The 18,459-nt window shown below is 39.6% G+C and overlaps 1 protein-coding gene across 16 annotated transcripts in view; it reads right to left on the reverse strand.

The window, feature by feature from the left end:
- The window catches only part of OSBPL6 (oxysterol binding protein like 6), a 213,185-nt gene that overhangs the window by 110,033 nt on the left and 84,693 nt on the right, over nucleotides 1-18,459 (reverse strand). For all 16 annotated transcript variants that reach the window (XR_013371940.1, XM_077883584.1, XM_077883585.1 and 13 more), the window contains one exon: nucleotides 11,249-11,440. The gene's annotated coding sequence lies outside the window, so the exon portion shown is untranslated. Of the gene's footprint in view, nucleotides 1-11,248; nucleotides 11,441-18,459 lie in introns of those variants that run through there.

The following is an 18,459-nucleotide window of genomic DNA, read 5'->3' on the forward strand; positions in this document are numbered from 1 at the left end:
ATTCTCACATAGCAGAGTGGGGCAAGGGATCTCTCTGGAATCCCTTCTAATGCCAGTCACCAGGGTTCTACCCTCAACACCTAATTACTTCCCCAAAGCCCCACTTCCTAATACTGTCACCTGAGGAATTAGGATTTCAACATATAAGTTTTGAGGGAACCCAAACATCCAGACCATAGCTGTGGGGGTGGTTATAGAACACTTAGAATGTATTTAATGCCTCTGAAATGAAAACTTTTTTAAAAATTTAAAAAAAAAAAGTTTTTTCAAATGGGGACGCCTGGGTGGCCCAGTGGTTAGGCGCCTGCCTTCGGTTCAGGTGGTGATCCCGGGGTCCCTAGATGGAGTTCCACATTGGGCTCCCCGCAGGGAGCCTGCTTCTCCCTCTGCCTGTGTCTCTGCCTCTCTCTGAGTGTCTCTCATGAATAAATAACTGAATCTTTAAAAATAACCTGTTCAAATGGTACATTTTATATTTTACAACAATAAAGAAGTCCCTGTGTTGTCACCAATAACGACTTTCATTACATACAGACATTAATTTTGTACTATTTCTGTACCTGGGTTTCCTTTTTTTAAATAAAATATTTCTTAATCTATTAGAATTGCCACCTCAATCTGCATTGCTCCTGTATTTGTGCATACATATATTCTTGACTATGCACTGCACTGTATCTGTACTGATTCTGTACAATCTTTGTTGGGGGGGGGGCATGCCACTTTCATCATTGCAGTCTGATTTCATGGGCCACAAAAACCAGATTGTTTACTGGGCTTATCATTTCAGTTAAGACGTAAGCCCTCCATTACAAACATTAAATACAGCTGATTGTGCTCACAGCCTGCCTGAGATACCACCCTCATGCCAGTTCTTGGATTTTATTATATTTGCCCGAAGAGAGCCCAAAATAATCCAAATGATTTGCAGATTGGAGTTCCCTATCTGTTCAGCAGTTAGAGAGAAAGACTGTACAAAGTTCAACACTCCCAAGAGAAAACCTCCTGGTTGTCCTAAAAAAAGACCCACCAAGCTGTTAATGGTACTCTTGAGGCCTGGGGCATTATCTGTTCTGTTCTTCCTGGTGCTCAGTCACACATTAGGAATAGGAATAGAGGCAGTAGTGTAATTCTTTCAAAACACAGATGAATTAGCCTGGCTGCAGACAATGACTGCACCTGCTATCTACCTAATTCACTAGCCATTATCTCCCTAAATCACAAATGTTGCATGATTAGGAGGCTTTAGCAGAATCTTATAAAAGCCGTCATCTCCCCAGAATAGCAAGGTTTATGTAGACCTTTACCCACATATCAGGGGGCTCATACTTCTGTTTGCAGTGGGCACTCAGATGAGTGCTGGTTTCAATTATTGCTCATTCATCGCCACAGGAGAGAAGGAACAGCTGACAATAACGGAGGATTTGCTGCCGGGCCCCAGGCTCTTCAGCCTCCTGTACTCATTTAATTGGGGTGTGGTAATCTTCGCACACACCTAGTGTGAGCTGGAGCTGGCTGACACAGGCTCAGGAGCCCACTGGGTACATCTCTTACCAGACCAGCCTTCCGAGACATCCTCTTGGGAACCTGAAATTGGCCATGGGGAGAGTATGTAGGCCATGCAAATCAGCATCCCCTCCCTTTCTTTAGGGAGTTGATTTTTGCCAGTACTCCACTGCCCATATCTTGTGCTGTTTTTTCCTCTTATTTTTACACTAAAAAAAACCCCAAAACAAACAAACAAACAAACAAAACAAAAACCATGGATTGCCTAGGTCTGAAACCAATCCCAACTCTGCTATTTCCTAGCTATGAAACCTCAATTTCTCTGTGCCTCAGTTTCCTCATCTATAAAACAGAAATAAAAACATCTATCTCATGAAATTCTGAGAAGTAAATGCATAATTTGTGCAAAATGGTTATTATTATGCCTCCCTTGCCAAAAGACTGTGTGGGAAGCAGACCTGAGGACACACGGTATCCTCCATGGAGCATCAGTTTCCTCCATGAGCAGGTTCAGGCCCCCTAAGTCTTGAGTACCAATTTTGAGGCTCATTTGAACCATGACACTATTTTATAAAAAGCCCTATGAAAAAGGTTTGCTAATTTGCCATCAAAGGATCAAGAATGTTTTGGGGGGAAATGCATAATTTAACAAAAATGCACAAAGTAGAAATGATATACCAGTTTATGTCTATAAATGGATCTGGGGCAGATCCATATTAAAAATAATAAGCCTACACTTATAAGAGAATGATCAAATGAGAGACTTGAGATTACTTTAGTATCAAAAATAATTGAAACTGATACAAAGTGAATAGTAATGGTTTTATAAACTACACTTGAGGTCCAGATAGTGTCAAATTTATAGTATGTTATAATTAACAAAGAAATGGATATCAAAACACTTGAGCTTAAGCCTTCCTTTTGCAGCAGATCACAAGATCTTGCGTCTCAGGACCTTTGTTTCCTTTATGCAGGGAAGATACTTCAGCACCCAACTGACCTCATGGGATTTTACAGGAATCAAAAAAGAAAGAAGTACTTTAAAATACACACACACACACACACACACACACACACACACATACCTGGGTGGTGCAGTCAGGCGTCCAACTTTTGGTTTCCACTCAGGTGATGATCTCAGGGTCATGAGATGAAGCCCTCCACCCCCACCTCGAGTTCTGTGCTCAGCAAGGAGCCTACTTAACACTTTCTCTCCCTCTCTTTCTGCCCCTCCTCCAGGGGGCTCTCTCCCTCTTTCTCTAAAATAAATAAACAAATCTTTAAAAATAAAATACACACATATATTGGGATAAAGCCGGCAGACTGAATACAGGATCTATTTCACCACAAAACTCCCCTGAAAACAACATTTAGTAAAGGGACTTTTTAAAAAGATTTATTTATTTATTTATTTATTTATTTATTTATTTATTTATTTATTCATTCATTCATTCATTCATTCATTCATTCATTCATTAATTTGAGAGAGAGAAGAAGAATGCAGGAGGGGAGGGGCAGAGGGAGAGGGAGAGAGAACCTCCAGCAGACTGCACGTTGAGTAGGGAGCCAGACGTGGGGCTCAATCTCACAACCCTGAGATCATGACCTGAGGTAAAATTGAGAGTCTGAAGTTCAATGAACTGAGCCACCCAGGTGCCCCCTCACTTTTTTTCCTAAAGAAAAACCCAAGAGCAGTGAGGACAGGCAGCAATAGCAACAGAAGTTTGGGGCTGGAGAACAGAAAAAAGTAGTAAAATGGTATCTGGTTCATTAGTGAGTCCTGTCACAGGATGAGTGGAAGTTTAAGGAATTCAAAGGAAGTTTTACTATGTCACTCGATACCAAATTGAGATGAAAAACAAAGCTACTTTTCCCCAAATCCCAAGCCTGGGAAATGCCAATGCTAACTGTCTAGTAGACACAGGTTTTGCAAGGTGGTCCCAGGACCAACATGCTACCTGGGAACTTGTTTCAAATGCAAATTCTTGAGCTTGTCCATGCTAGTGGGTCAAAACCAGTAAGGCCCAACACTCTATTTCAACGAGCCTGGCTCTGGGTAGCCAACCGGACCTTGTTCTTCACTGACCTAACAGTAACACTAGGGAATAATACTATAGTATTAGACACAGAGTCACTCCCAAGTAAGAGATCTAAAACCTCAAAAATAAAGAAATTATTTCAAAAATTTTCCTCAGAAACTAAAAAAAATTATAATACGAATTTCAAGTGATAAAGTGTCTAGCACCTTACATTTATATAAATGGCCTTTACACTACTAAAATTACTAAAAGCTTTAGAAAGCTAGTGAAAAACCATTTTTACTACACACACAGTATCTCCATTATGTATAAGAAAATAAAGCAACAAGTTCTATCATGAATCAACAGGACTCTACTAATCCTTGTGACTGCAAACTTTTTTGAATACCAAATTCAGAAATGGACAGATAACCCAGTCACTGTCTGACTCCATCAGAGGTCAGTGAACTTTTCACATAAAGGGCAAAGCCAGACAAAATATTTTAGGCTTTATGAGCTATTCAGTCTCACTGTAGCTACTCAACACTGCCATCGTATTAGAAAAGCAGCCACAGAAAGAAAATATGCACATGAATAAGCGTGGCTATCCAATAAAACTTAATTTATAAAGCCAGGTTTGCCCTATGGGCCTATAACTTGCTGATCCTTGAACTAGATTATGGAAGATTAGGAAGCGTTCCCGGGACCAGACACTGCAAAGGACTTTTAAAATTGTAGACTCTCAAACAGCTTCCCATGGCAGTTCTATTAATCCACACTATAGCTGGCGAAGCATTCACAAAAGAGATTCTGATTTTAATGCCTTCTTGCCAACTTCAGATTTCCCTATCTCCCCTAACATGTAAAAGATACTTATGTTTAGAAATATACATATTGAAAAATACTAATAAGATAAAGATTGCTTTGATCAGAGTAAATGTCTATCTAGGATGCCACTTATCAAAAGGCCTGGCACGAAAAAGATTTGCTACTATTCACCTGAAAGATAACATCCTAGGTAGTACAAGAGTATTTCAAGAAAATGCATAAATTATTTTTAAAAAAGGAAAAATGTTGGGACGCTCAGCGGTTAAGCGTCTGCCTTCGGTCCAGGGCGTGATCCCAGGGTCCCAGGATCGAGTCCCACATCAGGCTCCCTGCATGGATGCTTCTCCCTCTGCCTGTGTCTCTGCCTCTCTCTCTGTGTCGCTCATGAATAAATAAATAATCTTTTTAAAAAAGAAAAAAGAAAAAATTAAATTAAATTAACTTTATTTGTAAGTTTTGTCACATTTCTGAACTTTAAAAAGATAATATGAAAGATTTAAAAAAGGAAAAAATTGGTCTAGTCCAAAAATGAGTAATGGCCAAGTACCAGAGCATCTAAGTAATAAATTCTCAACACACGCCACTCCCCCCTCACAGTGTCTTTCTGCGTAAATCTGGCTACTTCATCTTTGTGAATCAAAAAAACACTGTGCTCGATTTACTATCAACTTTGGTATTTTAGCCTATTTCAGTTTTTTCCTTTGGAATGTTTTATTTTGGGATAAGTTACAAATATACCACCACGAGTTCCCATATACTCTTTAACTAGGACTTCCTCCAGTTTTTAGAAGCTGACAAAACAAGAGATTTTAACCTTAAAGTGCCAGTTGAGAAAAATAAAACATTTGGAAATAAATTCACATGCCAAATTTGTAGGTATTGTTTAAATAAACTGCACCATGCTTTCAAATTCAGGACTCAAACCCTGAACATGCAGTCAGCAAAACTTTTAAGTTCTCAGCTCATGTCACTTCCAAATGGGCACAATCTCCATCACGTTCTAGCACAATATTCTTTTTATTTCCTTCACAGTTTTGTCACTCAATAGTTACATTATTTGTTTATTGGCTTATGATCTGTCCTCAGAGCCTTCACTGGCTATGATTCCTGCTCTCCCCATTATAATCCCCAGGCCCAAAGTAGTGACTGCAGCATACTGGGTAGACAGATGCTCAAGAGACTTTGCTACAGGGATGACTAAATGAATGGATGAAAGCCTACATACGTGAGTGAATACTTCAGATGTAGGAGAGGTGATACACACAGGATAAAACTATTTAAATAGTCATTGTTTCTGAAATCTCGAAACTTTAAAAGCCTACCACCAGCCGTACAGAGGGACATTTAGGGGAGCCCATGTGTTAGGCCATCATCTTTGAAATCTTTTCTTACTGGGGAAAAGTTTAGAATTGTTACTACTCCCGATACATTCTTGTTCTCTGAAAGCCAAACTTTTCAAAGTAGATGTGTCTCGTTGGTTTACAACACACAGTACCTCCGAGCATTACTCAGCTCATGTGAAAAGTCTATAAAGAGACTTTAAAGCAACCTCAAAGTTGGACTAAGTACAGTATTAATCATTCTTCTGTAGCTAAAAGTATATTCGGAAGAACTCAAATACTGGATTCCAACCTTATGGCGGTGGTTTGGGAGTAAGACATTTTGAGGGGAGAGGCGAAAAGTTTTAAAAGACAAAACGGAGAGTGAGGCTGCCTCCCTTGCTCAGTGCTCAGTTCAGGGTCCAGGAATTACCTGGGTGTAGGAAAGGGAAAGGAAGGATAGATGTTCGGCAGAAGGGAAGGATGGGAGGGAGGGAGGTGGGAGAGGCTATCTATCCCCATATTCTCTATGAACACTTACATTTATCCCAGGGTCAAATATTACAAAATGTGTCCAAATATCAAAGCACTTGGTCACTTGACCAAGGGAGAAAGAAGGCATTCTAAAATACACACAGATAAAATATCCATTTATCAAATAAAAAGAAACAAGAAGACAAAAATGGGGCGCTTTCAGGCTATCCACCTCACTTAGAATGTCTTTCTTCTATCTCGGGACCCCGCACTGTAGAGGAAGGGTTGGCACTAATAAATACATCCAACGTAGCACAAATCGATACCGTCCAAAGAGTACAATAATCTGTCATTCCTGGAACATTTCCTGCTTATGATGTAATGAGTGACAAAAAACTCAAGTGATCTGGTGAACTAAAGATTTAGTAGACTGAATTTCACTGGCAAGAAACATAGCGACACGAATACTAAAAATGAAGTCGAAGGAAAAATTCGTCTTCGAACCTCAAGCAGAAGTTTTGAAAGACCAAAAATAATGATAATAAAAGACGAATAAAACTCTAGATTTTTTTCTGCATAAAAATACAGTAAGAAGTATAGTAATGCTGAGCTTATTCATCTGAAACTGTTTTATGTACTTAAGGAACAAAGCAAGTAAGTTTGTAATCTTATTTTGAACCAAGATTTTAGTGTAAGAGAAAAGAGATACAAATATAAAATCAAATAATATTAAAACTCCGTAAACTTAACTTGAAAAAAATCAGTATAAACTCCTATGTTTTATTTTTAAATGTATGTAGTTTCTACTCTGCCCTAGGCTCTTCTAAGCCTAGAAATGGTGAAAACCCATAAGAATGAGCCCTCCTAACACCCAGACTGTAGTTTCTAAATTCCATTAACGATTAAAAAGAACCAGGGCTTCTTGGAACGGCTGATACTTCGACTGGGATATGAAATGCACAAGAGGAGCTCGGGTCATCCTGTTGTACCGAAAAGCAGGGTCAAGAAATTAATGGGACAGGAATGCTTCCAGGATGTTCTGTACCTTGATCTGGTCGCTGATAATATGGAAAATGGTCAGTCTGTGAAAATTCATTGTGATTCTTTTATGATAAGCTCTCTTTTCTATATGTATACACAGGAGCCAACTTGAAGGGAATCCCAATGAACAGAGAAGGTATTACTTGAGCAACCAGGAAAAAAACAAAAACAAAAACAAAAACAAACACTGTAATTAATTAGACATAATAAATATTTTTAAAAGCCATGAATTTACGATGATACTCAAGGAGAAAGGAAACCCAAAAAAACAAAGAAATATCTTTGCTCACTCTTGGAAGAAACTAAAGTACCAACTCTGAAATTGTCTACCAAAAGGTTAGTATTAAGCACATACTTTGCTTTTCCTGGATGACTGTATTTCAGGGTCAAATACTAGTTGATCCAAATACATATCTACTTCCAGTAACCTCAGAATAAAAGGGGGGAGGAACAGATGAATACATATCCAGTAAAAGTGGGAAGGAAGAAGTCATTAAGTGGGGAAAAAAAGTATACTGTTAATATTGTATTTAACACATAATTTTTTTTAAGATTTTATTTATTTATTCATGAGAGACAGAGAGAGAGAGAGACAGAGAGACAGAGAGAGAGAGGCAGAGACACAGGCAGAGGGAGAAGCAGGCTCCATGCAGGGAGCCCAACATGAGACTGGATCCTGGGACCCCAAGATCCTACCCTGGGCCGAAGGCGGCGCTAAACTGCTGAGCCACCGGGGCTGCCCACAACTTATTTTTCAAAACTGGTGTAAATTTTTCAGATTTTGGGATGATCATTTTTCAAAAAACCTCACATACAGAAACAAGAAAAACAACATACAGGGGGTGGACTGGTCTAAGGCACAGTCTTTATCCCTGGATCAAGACTCTTTCCTGGTCCTTTGTTTCCATTCTTATGAGCACTGTGAAAAGGAAATTTTGAGGTCTTCTCATTCTTCTTCCCTGTAGAGAAGATCTGGCTACCGGCCTTCCCCCAGACCCCCTCAGCTCTTCAGAATTAGATGCCTGCGGACCAAAAAAGGCCTCCTTCAAGCAGGATACAGAAGAGGAGGAGAAGCCCAGGAGAGGAAGCAAAGGGTAGGTAAAATGACTTCGGCGTGGTCAATTCTCATTGGATACCGTCTCCATTTCCACTACCCAAGGGAGGAGTCTTACAATCCACAGAACAGATAAAAGGGAGCAAACATCAGCGAAGAGTTGAACACGCTTTCTCCTCTACCCATGTTATATTTGCTGACTGGTTAGCTGATTTACTGAGTTTACCTTTTTCAAGACTTTTCAACCTGTTTTATGAATCAGTAATGGCTTCTAAGCACTCTTCACTCCATTTTCTCAGTCCTGGTTAAGTGAGTTAAGTGAAAAGGAATGGGGAGGTGATAACAGGAACTCCAAGAAAAAGGGAGAAAGGGGGCTTTCTGAAATCTTTCCTGAGTATCATGCATACAAACTAATTCCTGTGTCAAAGAACAACACAAACACATTTCGTGAAGGAAATGAGATGCTAATTGCCCACATTTTCTTTTTTAAAGAGGAGTTTAATTTCTGTCTCAGAGTCAACTCACAACTCAGCAAATATGTGTGGGAACAAATTTCCATTTACTTTATTTCCATGAACTTAAATCTGATGTTCATCTTTGCTTGTGGTCAAATATCAGGAGATCCTAGGGATTGCTGGCCTAAGAAACTCCCGGAGACAGAGCAAAGTAATGCAGCCAGGATATGAAACCACCCAAAATAAACATCCAAACCAGCCGGCCTTCTTTCTTGCTTGCTTCAACATTATAAATCAATATCCTGAGGCCTAAAAATCTAGTTCAGTAACATTTAAAGGTAAATGAAGAGTTGGGACAAGAACCGCTCTTTGGGGATCAAGTCAGTTTCCTCCATCTGTAAACTCTGATCAAATAATTAATGTCTGAGGTTTGCTAATATGGACAGAAAAGGACCCTAGGATTTGAAATGCCTTTGTGGTTAAAGTTCTTTATTACTGTATAAAAGTTTGATTCAATATCGTATTAACAAGAACATCTCTGTAAGTGGCTCCGTTTCCAACAATATACAATGATATAAGATGCATAAAGACACACTTTGTGACTGGCTACATCCCACTGCTTGAGGACTATCTGATTCTGATGGTAAGATTTCTCAATGTCAAAAGTTCTACACAGGAAGATGGCACAGCATCTTGCTCACTGAATCACTCTGGTGTCCAGACTGAGTGGGGTGGGGCTAGTAAATGGACTCTAATCCCAATGGGTATCATTGAAGAAAGAAGCCAAATCAATGAATTGGTTTTGCCTCCCAGGGACAAAACCAGTAAGATCAGGCACTGAAACTCTGGGGTCATAAAATATCACTCTGAAGGGACACTGGGTGGCTTAGCAGTTGGGCATCTGCCTTCGGCCCAGGGCATGATCCTGGAGTCCTGGGATCGAGTCCCGTGTCGGACTCCCTGCATGGAGCCTGCTTCTCCCTCTGCCTGTGTCTCTGCTTCTCTCTCAGTGTGTCTTTCATGAATAAATAAATAAAATCTTTAAAAAAAAATCACTCTGAAATGACAACATCAAGGTCTGGAAAAAATGATTCAAGCCTTATCACTATGCAAATCAGATTTCCAAACTAAGAAAAATGGACCAGTCTGATTTTGGTAAAGTCTTCCTTCTTCAGAGGCAGGTCTGGGAGGGGTCGGCTTAACCTCAGAAAACCATCATTTTCAAAATACACAGATTTTATATAAAGTAATAAAATGCCAAACCAGAATAAAGACTAACAGCATGTTATGTGTAAAGTGCACAAAGTGATTTCATGAAAGGAAGGAGAAATTGACACCTCAAGCAGACAACGATGGCGAAAGCCTACAGGTGCCAGGCAGGTAACATAAATCTGCTAAGGCCGGTTGGATTAAATACTTACGGAATGGTAAAGATTAGCAAGCTTCAGGCCTTAGAATACTTAAAAGACCAGATTTTTAGTCTTCCAAGAGAAGCCAGGTATCTGATTTTTCTGTGAAGTTTCCAGATTGTCCAATGTTGGCAATTAATTCAATTTTAAAGAAGAAAATGTTTACAGTTTAAGAAGATTATAGTCTAAAATTTGATCTACAATCCACTGTAGAGTCTAAAATGTAATTTTAAATAATGCAGTAATAAACAGAAAGCTTCTCACATAACTGTGATTACACTAAATTATGGAGCCTTGGTTTCTGCTCTACCAAGAGGCACCAGTCCATACAAGGAAAGGGGAGGAGTGGTATGAGAATATATGGGGTGTTTCCCAAATTACAGATGTCTGAGTTATCACCACCACCACCCCTGCGCCCCAGGGCAAGTAAGAGTTTGTGTAGTGGATGCATAACTTATGAGAGCCCCCAAGAACTCAACTGGTACACCCTCCCACTCGGCCTCACTGACCTCAAGAAAGTAGAAAGCTTTGTGTAACAGGGAGGAATGTGTCTAAATTGTGAAGACCAAAGTCACTGAGCCTAAGATATCAACTAGCATGTGTGAAGTGGCTCTGAAAATAATAACTGTAAATATCAGAAATGACAAGGAGCCCCCATAGGAAGCACTGCTGATACCATATTAATTATTTCAGTCTCCTGGGAAAAAAAAATCTCTGTGACAGATTCCAAACAATGGAATCATTTTAAGACTGTGTGTATGCATGGATGTATGTGCATATACGCATATAATGCAAGCAGAGTTAACATTTCATTTTGTAGACTTATCTCTGCAGCTTTATTACTCCAGAAGGGAAGGGCAGTATCTTATTTCCACGTGATGCCAGACCGCAGATACAAAAAGATTAAATATTTTGGAACGGTTTTCTACTTCCTATCTTTTAAAAAAAACAAATCCAGCAAAACTTTTTATCAAGATGCCTAAACATAACCAGGATTACTCGTAAGGTCTGATATACACATAGAAGAATATTTAAAGAAACACCTTCCTGTGATTTGGTAATGTCTCACTTATCTTTTGCTGTAATTATTAAGCACTGCCTAATCCAACCCTGTTGCTGATCTTAAATTTGTGTTCTCCTAACTCACCTTGGAACCAGGAGTCAAAGTCTTCAAGGTCGAGGTTAAGGTAAAAGCTGTTCAAAGTGGTTTATCCTCAGAAGCCAGCAGCTTTTTCTCTGGGACTCAAGTCTGTCTACTGACCATGCTGGGGTGATCCGGTCAATGACAGCAGTGGCTCCTTGATTTCTTTCTCTTGCTGTTTTGCAGCCAGAGGTAAAACTGAAAAAGAGAGATTATACTCATATGGTACGAGTCCACAGAAAGTTCATGAGCTTCACAGGGGGCTGCCAATGACCAATCAGAAAATTCCTTCCAACTTATCGTTTGAGGAGAAAGAGTTCATAAGGGATGGTGTCTCAGATCTTTACCTCCTTTGCTCAATCTTTCATAATCTCAAAGATGTAGCCACTGAACTCATCAGCCATCAGTAACATTCATAATTTACATCTTACCCAGAACCTGGAGTAAGAAAACTCTCAATTTATATGGCAAATATTTTCTAAAAGGTGACAAAGCATATTTTCCAGAAACATGTTTAACCCTCCAATGAACTGTATACTTCAGTATGTATGTATTTATCTAAGTAAGCTCTACACTCAGCACAGAGCCAGATACAGGGCTTGAATTCATGACTGTGAGCTCGAGACCTGGGCCGAGATCAAGTCAGAGGCCTAACCGACTGAGCCACCCAGGCACCTTGAAACCTTAATTTTTAAAACCACTAAGTATGAAGTGATTTCACCAGATGAGCATATAAATATACTATCACCGTGCCCTGATAGAGACTCATCAATAGTCTGTAATTTGTCATATAGAACACAACTGCCAAACTTCTAGAACAATCCTCTAGCAGAAAGAGCTGATTATACTATCAAAGAACACAGTTTTCAATTTGACATTATTTCTCCAAAAGCAAAGAATATTTTGAGGAAATAAAATATGTTCATTTTGGAGAAGGAGAAGAAGGAGGAGAAGGAAGAAGAAAGAAGGAAGAAGGAAGAAGGAAGAAGAAGAAGGAAAGAGCCAGCGAGCTGACAAGTACTCCAAAGTAGGAGCTGATCCTGAAATGCAACATAGTTTTTTTCCTTCAAGCCTAAAACTCTGGTAGGTTTGTTTATTCACAAAGTAGCTTTAAAAATTACTGCCCAGGTTTGATGATTTTTCAAGCCTCTTCTTTTACTTGGTTTTAGGTTTTCTCTTTTGACTTATGGAAAAGGAAAAAACAAATGCACACACACACATATTCTTAAAGACAATGACTTCATGGAAGAGCAAAAGATTGATGTCTACTCAGGATCCCATGCTGTGATTGCTCCTATAAATACCATTTTTCTGGGAAAACAAATGCATGTATGGGGGATTGTTTTAAACCTGCCTACACCTCTACAAAAAATAAAATTTTTTGGTTTCAATCTATGTTGTAAGACAATTCCATGCATCTTATAAGTCTTAAATTTTATTTAGGACAATTCCATGCATCTTATAGGTCCTAAAAATTTAATTGATGACTGTGATGATGACCTAGAACTAAAGTCAGGATCTATCAAGATTAGTTTGTATGCTCAGAATGATACCTGTTTATTTTCTGCAAACACTACTCAATCCATGCTCTTTAATCCCATATCATTATAGGTAGACTGAATATGGTCAGCTGCAGGAAATCCCCTGCCCACTTTTCTTTGCTCTTTTCTATGATGGACTCTGCCAAGCTTTGGAAAAGGAGAGAACACTAAAAAAAGAAAAAGAAAGAAGAAAAATATGGCAAGGAGACCACTGTGCTACCTTGTAGGCTCTTTTCTTTCACCCACACCCATTCCTCTTCCCTAGTCTTATTCTCCATAACCTCTTACCATCCTGTAAGGGAAGTGGGAAGGTCAAAGAACAGATGACCCCGGGGTAAAATCATGCTTTCCTCTCTGTTTCCCCCAGTCCGGCAGCAGAGGTGGGGAGAAGGCAGGTGAATCTTGCTCACCATACCTGAGGAATTCCCAAATTATGTGCGTGCTTTGTTGCCAACCTATGTAAATCAGACCTTGGCCCAAGGACCATTTTCCCACTTCATTCATCCCTTTTCCCTTTGCCTCTACATCCTTCAAAATCTAGCTCAAGACCACAACTCCCAATGCCTTTGCTGATCTCTGCTAGGAAGAAGCAACTTATCACACCTGATACTCTGGTCAATTCTACTGGTAAACAGCAGTCTTGGTCTTACCTGTTGCTCACACCTATTTCCCCTACCAGACTGTGTCAAGTCTGAGAAGCAAGGACTGGACCTTAGCTCGCTGCACACAATAAGTGTGAGTTAAAAGTGAAACTTGTAGAACTACTATTTATACGTACTTTGTAAGAAATGAATCTATTATTGTTCCTTTGGCACAAAAGTGTGCATTTCACACAATGTATATGCAATGTCACAGAATAAAGGTTTTGGCTTGTTTTGAGACTCTAAAGAATGTTCGTATGGACATTCTGTGCAACTTTAAAAAAGACAGCAACCATGACAAAGTGCAGGGCTTTCCATAACCTTCGGGGGGGTAGGGGCTGGCCACGCTGATTAAATATTAGCATTTAATAATATGTGGTTCAGATATAATCAATCATCTCTGATAGTTCCTGAAGTCAGAAATGTTAGGCATCATTATTTGAATACAGCTTCAAAAAATTGATTAGGACAGAAAGATTTATATCATCACATTCAAATTCCGAATTTGCAGGTGACTAATATGTTATTTTATTCAAAAACCAAGAAGTTAACCAAGTGACAACACAACCTTATTTAATTAAGAAACTGTACAGGGTTGTTTTCCCTTCTACATAAACTGTGTGCAGGGCACAAGTCCAAAGGTACCAAGCTTATAAAATTCAAGTCTGATTACTCCTTGTGATAACACATATTGAAGATTAATTCTCAAAGCTCTTGCTAAAAATACGCTCAGAGAAGGGAAAAGATTGTTTCTTTTTTAAAACTATGACCAAAATTAATGCTTTTAAAAAAATTATATGTGCTTTTTATCAAAAGACACAAAAGGACTCATGTTCCCATTTAATAATACATTCTGCAGACTAAAAAGCCTCCCAACACCCTCCCCCTAAGCAATTAATAAATTAGAAATTACAAAGGTTGGAAAGGCTGATTCAAACAGTCTCCTATACCAATCAGTACTCGGGTGGGAGTCTTCGCAGAATCTCATCAGGGAGTTTAGTGATTTGGCAAAGGTTCCTTCTGAATGGCTCATTCAGGAAGCAAATGATCCATTATCTCCGCAACAAAATTTTTCCTGTAAGTTGTGTGACTAATCCTCCCACGGCCCACAGCCTGAATTTTGCCCACTATACACCATGTTCCTGTCCAGCACACGCCCCCCACAATCCACTCAGTTATTCAAGCCCCTCGATGATGATCCCACCAAACACTAGGCTGTCTTGTGTAGCTACTAAGTTAATGCACAGAATGCAAAACAGAGACAAGATAAAGCGAGCTACATCATCCTGTAACATAGTAAACAAAAGATTCTTAAAACAGTAAAAACACAAAGACCACCAGGAGAGTATTAACACAAAGTTAGCAGTCTACAAAGCAAAGCCCGTTTCACAACAAAAATAAAAGAGACATTTTTGACCATTCTCTGTACATCAGGTGGCCCACCGTGCTGACTTGATGCCTACATCATTTTCACAAAGAAGTACTGGTCTTTATTTAAGGTTAAACATCCTAAATTGCTTTCCCATAAAACTGTAGCCTAGGGATCCCTGGGTGGCGCAGCGGTTTGGCGCCTGCCTTTGGCCCAGGGCGTGATCCTGGAGACCCAGGATCAAATCCCACGTCGGGCTTCCGGTGCATGGAGCCTGCTTCTCCCTCTGCCTGTGTCTCTGCCTCTCTCTCTCTCTCTCTGTTACTATCATAAAAAAAAAAAAAAAAAAAAAACTGTAGCCTATGGCATGAGACCTTTTCTTGTTATCTTGTTTACTTTGTCTAGTGTCTCCACTAAATATCTTAGTTGGTAGAAAGATTTTGCTATTTTTTTTTCCACTGGCAAACAAGGTTTAGACAAGCAATTGATTTTCCTCTTCTTACCTATGATAATCCCAAAGACACTGAGGATTTTTATACTGTGTCTAAATCCCTAGAGAATAGATTTAGTGCTATGACATAACAGAGTTTATGAAAAGAGGCTGTTCCAGGGTCACTTCCTGAAGATGAAAAACACGATCTGCAGGCCCTTTCACCCAGCAACTACTGTGGTTTTCCTGTCAATAACTGAAGAGCTGATTTTTAACTCAGAAATGTATCTAATCCCATTAGTGCTACCATACATCAAGTTAAAATTCACCATCTGATATAACATAACAGACTTTTCACATCTGCCATTAAGCATTGATTGATTTATCCACTCAACACGAAGTCAATTGTGCAGTTACTATATACAAGCATTAAAAGCAGACACTAAAGATCTAGAAATGTAACAATCAACAAAAACAAAGCTCCATCCCTTAAGAAATTTAGAGTTCTGGGGCACCTGGCTGACTGGGTCAGAAGAACATGCAACTATTGATCTCAAGGTCATGAGTTCAAGCCCCACATGGGGGATAGAGATTACCTAAATAAATAAAACTTAAAAAAAAAAAGAAATTTAGAATTTAGGCATAGAAAACAGGACACAGTATGTGAATAATCTTTTTAAGTTACCATATTATGGGTGGCATGAAAATATTCATTCCAGCTTAGAATTTATGAGGCAGGTGGAAAGTAGATTGGGGGAAATTGCTTAAATGAGGAGGTATCTGAAAGATGAGCAGATTCAGGCAAGGAATGGACAAAAGCAGAGACTTTCAAACAGCGAGGAAAAGTGTATGAAAATCAACAGATGGGAAAGCACAGACTGTAGTTTCAGTACTCAGAGCCTAGGGTACAAAAAAAGGAGGTGGTTGGGTGGAGGCAAGGCAGAGAGCAGGTATGGAACGATTTAAGACCTTCCATAAAGGCTTCGATGGAAGGTCTTAAATGCTAGTGAAGGACCAGACCTCATTAGGTGGGCTGGAGAGAACAGGAGTTGGGTTCAGAGCAGCGGAATCAAGTGATTATGTGTTAATGCAGCGGATCCAGGGGAACAAATTTGAGACAAGAGAATCCAGAGGCAAGTGAGGACCTCAGAAGGCAGCAGCAGCCCCAGAAGGAGGCGAGGGCTACGTGGGAGAGTGAGCATCCTGGAGGGACAGGTGAGGGACTTCTATTTGAGAGAGCAGGATGTGATCCTATCGGGCATCACGTATTTCTTGACTTGGCAAAATAATGGGAAACAAAGCACAACCATTTTTTTCAGAAACACGAATGAAGTAATATAAGGTCAACATGTTAATAAACTGAAACAATTTACTCGGCACATTTTCTCAATCTGTTATATTTTTACAATCTGGGCCGATTTTTCCAGATTTTTTGTTTTGTTTTTTCTTTGTTTATCTCTAACTTGGTTTAAACTGATACGTTATTTTTCTGAGGGTGGAAAAAGTGTTCTATTTTTCCGAATCCCCAAGGCCAAGCACAATCAAGGACCTGGCATCTATTAAGCATTCAAAGAAAATTTCTTTTTCCAGACTTAACAGATTTGTCAATGCTGACAAAAATTCAGATCCCTGACTCTACAGGGAAGAATTCCGATTATAAAATACTTAAAGGAGTCTTCAATTTTATTGTTCCCTTGACAATTTGTTTTATATCTGAAAGACAAATATTACAGAAGCCACTCAATGGTTCTATCATTCAGTTGAGTAACATTTTATTTAAAAACCCGGAAACAGGGATCCCTGGGTGGCGCAGCGGTTTAGCGCCTGCCTTTGGCCCAGGGCGCGATCCTGGAGACCCTGGATCAAATCCCACGTAGGGCTCCCGGTGCATGGAGCCTGCTTCTCCCTCTGCCTGTGTCTCTGCCTCTCTCTCTCTCTGTGTGACTATCATAAATAAATTAAAAAAAAAAATAAAAACCCCAAAACAATATATGGGGTGCTTGGGTGGCTCAGTTGGTTAAGTGGCTGACTCTGGATTTTGGCTCAGGTCATGATCTCGGGGTCCTGGGATCAAGCCCCACATGGGGCTCTGTGCTCAGTGGGGAGTCTGCTTCAGGATTCTTTCCCTTCCTCTGACCCTCCTCTCGCTTGCTCTTGCTCTCTCTCTAAAATAAAATGGATACATCTCTAAATCAAAAAACAACTTTAAAACACTATAAATATGCTTTGGACATATTCTGATTTTCCAAATGCTATAGAGCAAGAGTTAGTACTTTCTCGGTGAAGGTCCATATCAGTAAGCATTTTAGGTTTTGTGGGTCATGCAGTTGCAATAATAAACTCTGCTGTTGTAGCAGGAAAGCAGCCAAAGGCAATATGCAAATGAATGAATGAATTTTATTCCAATAAAACTTCCCTTACAAAAAAAGTGGTGGATCCCATTCAGTCCTTGGTCTATAGTTTGCTGCCTGTGCCTACCAGATAGCTTACAGTGGCAACTTGGGGTGATTTCATGGTTTTTTGTTCCTCAATGTACATAACTGATAAAGGGACCAAAAAATAATAATAACTGAAAAAATGGACTCCAAAGAAAATTTCCACTAGCAGAGTAGTGATGAAAAGGCAAACAAAGTGGAGAGGTTCTAAGGAAGTGATGCATGTAAGTAAACAAGAGAAGTTTGGGCAGATGAGAATAGGAACATAGAGTTTGCCGATATCCCAGATCACCGCGAAGAGACTCCAATGTATATTCTAAGAGGAAATATGAAAATGTGACTCATGCAACCATTTCAGGAAGTGCTCCAACCAATGCCCAAAATGCTCATTGGGAGAAGAAAACTTCAGTGAAAGCTTAATCCATTAAATAAGAATATATTAAGAAATGCATGAATCTTAACAGAATGTTCATGTGAAAGAAAGCCAGGGAACTTGGAGATTTATGGAAGTCTCAGAGCACGCTTCCTTTATGAATTCTGATGATGACGCTCCATCTACTTCATAAAACCAGGAGGAAAGTAAGGAAATACTGTCATCAAAGCTTACCAATCTGTGTTCAAATCTGAACATGATGTAAACTATCCTAACTCACTCTCATCAGCTCACTGAGGCTAACCACTAGTTGACCACTGACGCTGACCTGGAGTCCTCATGTGTAAAGTGCAGCTCCTGCACGGAGGTGGTCGAGGATTGAGCAAGCTTATGCATGTGAAGTGTTCAGAACACGGGGCACCCAGGTG

Source organism: Canis aureus, chromosome 34 (assembly GCF_053574225.1).
Source record: "Canis aureus isolate CA01 chromosome 34, VMU_Caureus_v.1.0, whole genome shotgun sequence".
In the NCBI taxonomy this organism is placed as follows: domain Eukaryota; kingdom Metazoa; phylum Chordata; class Mammalia; order Carnivora; family Canidae; genus Canis; species Canis aureus.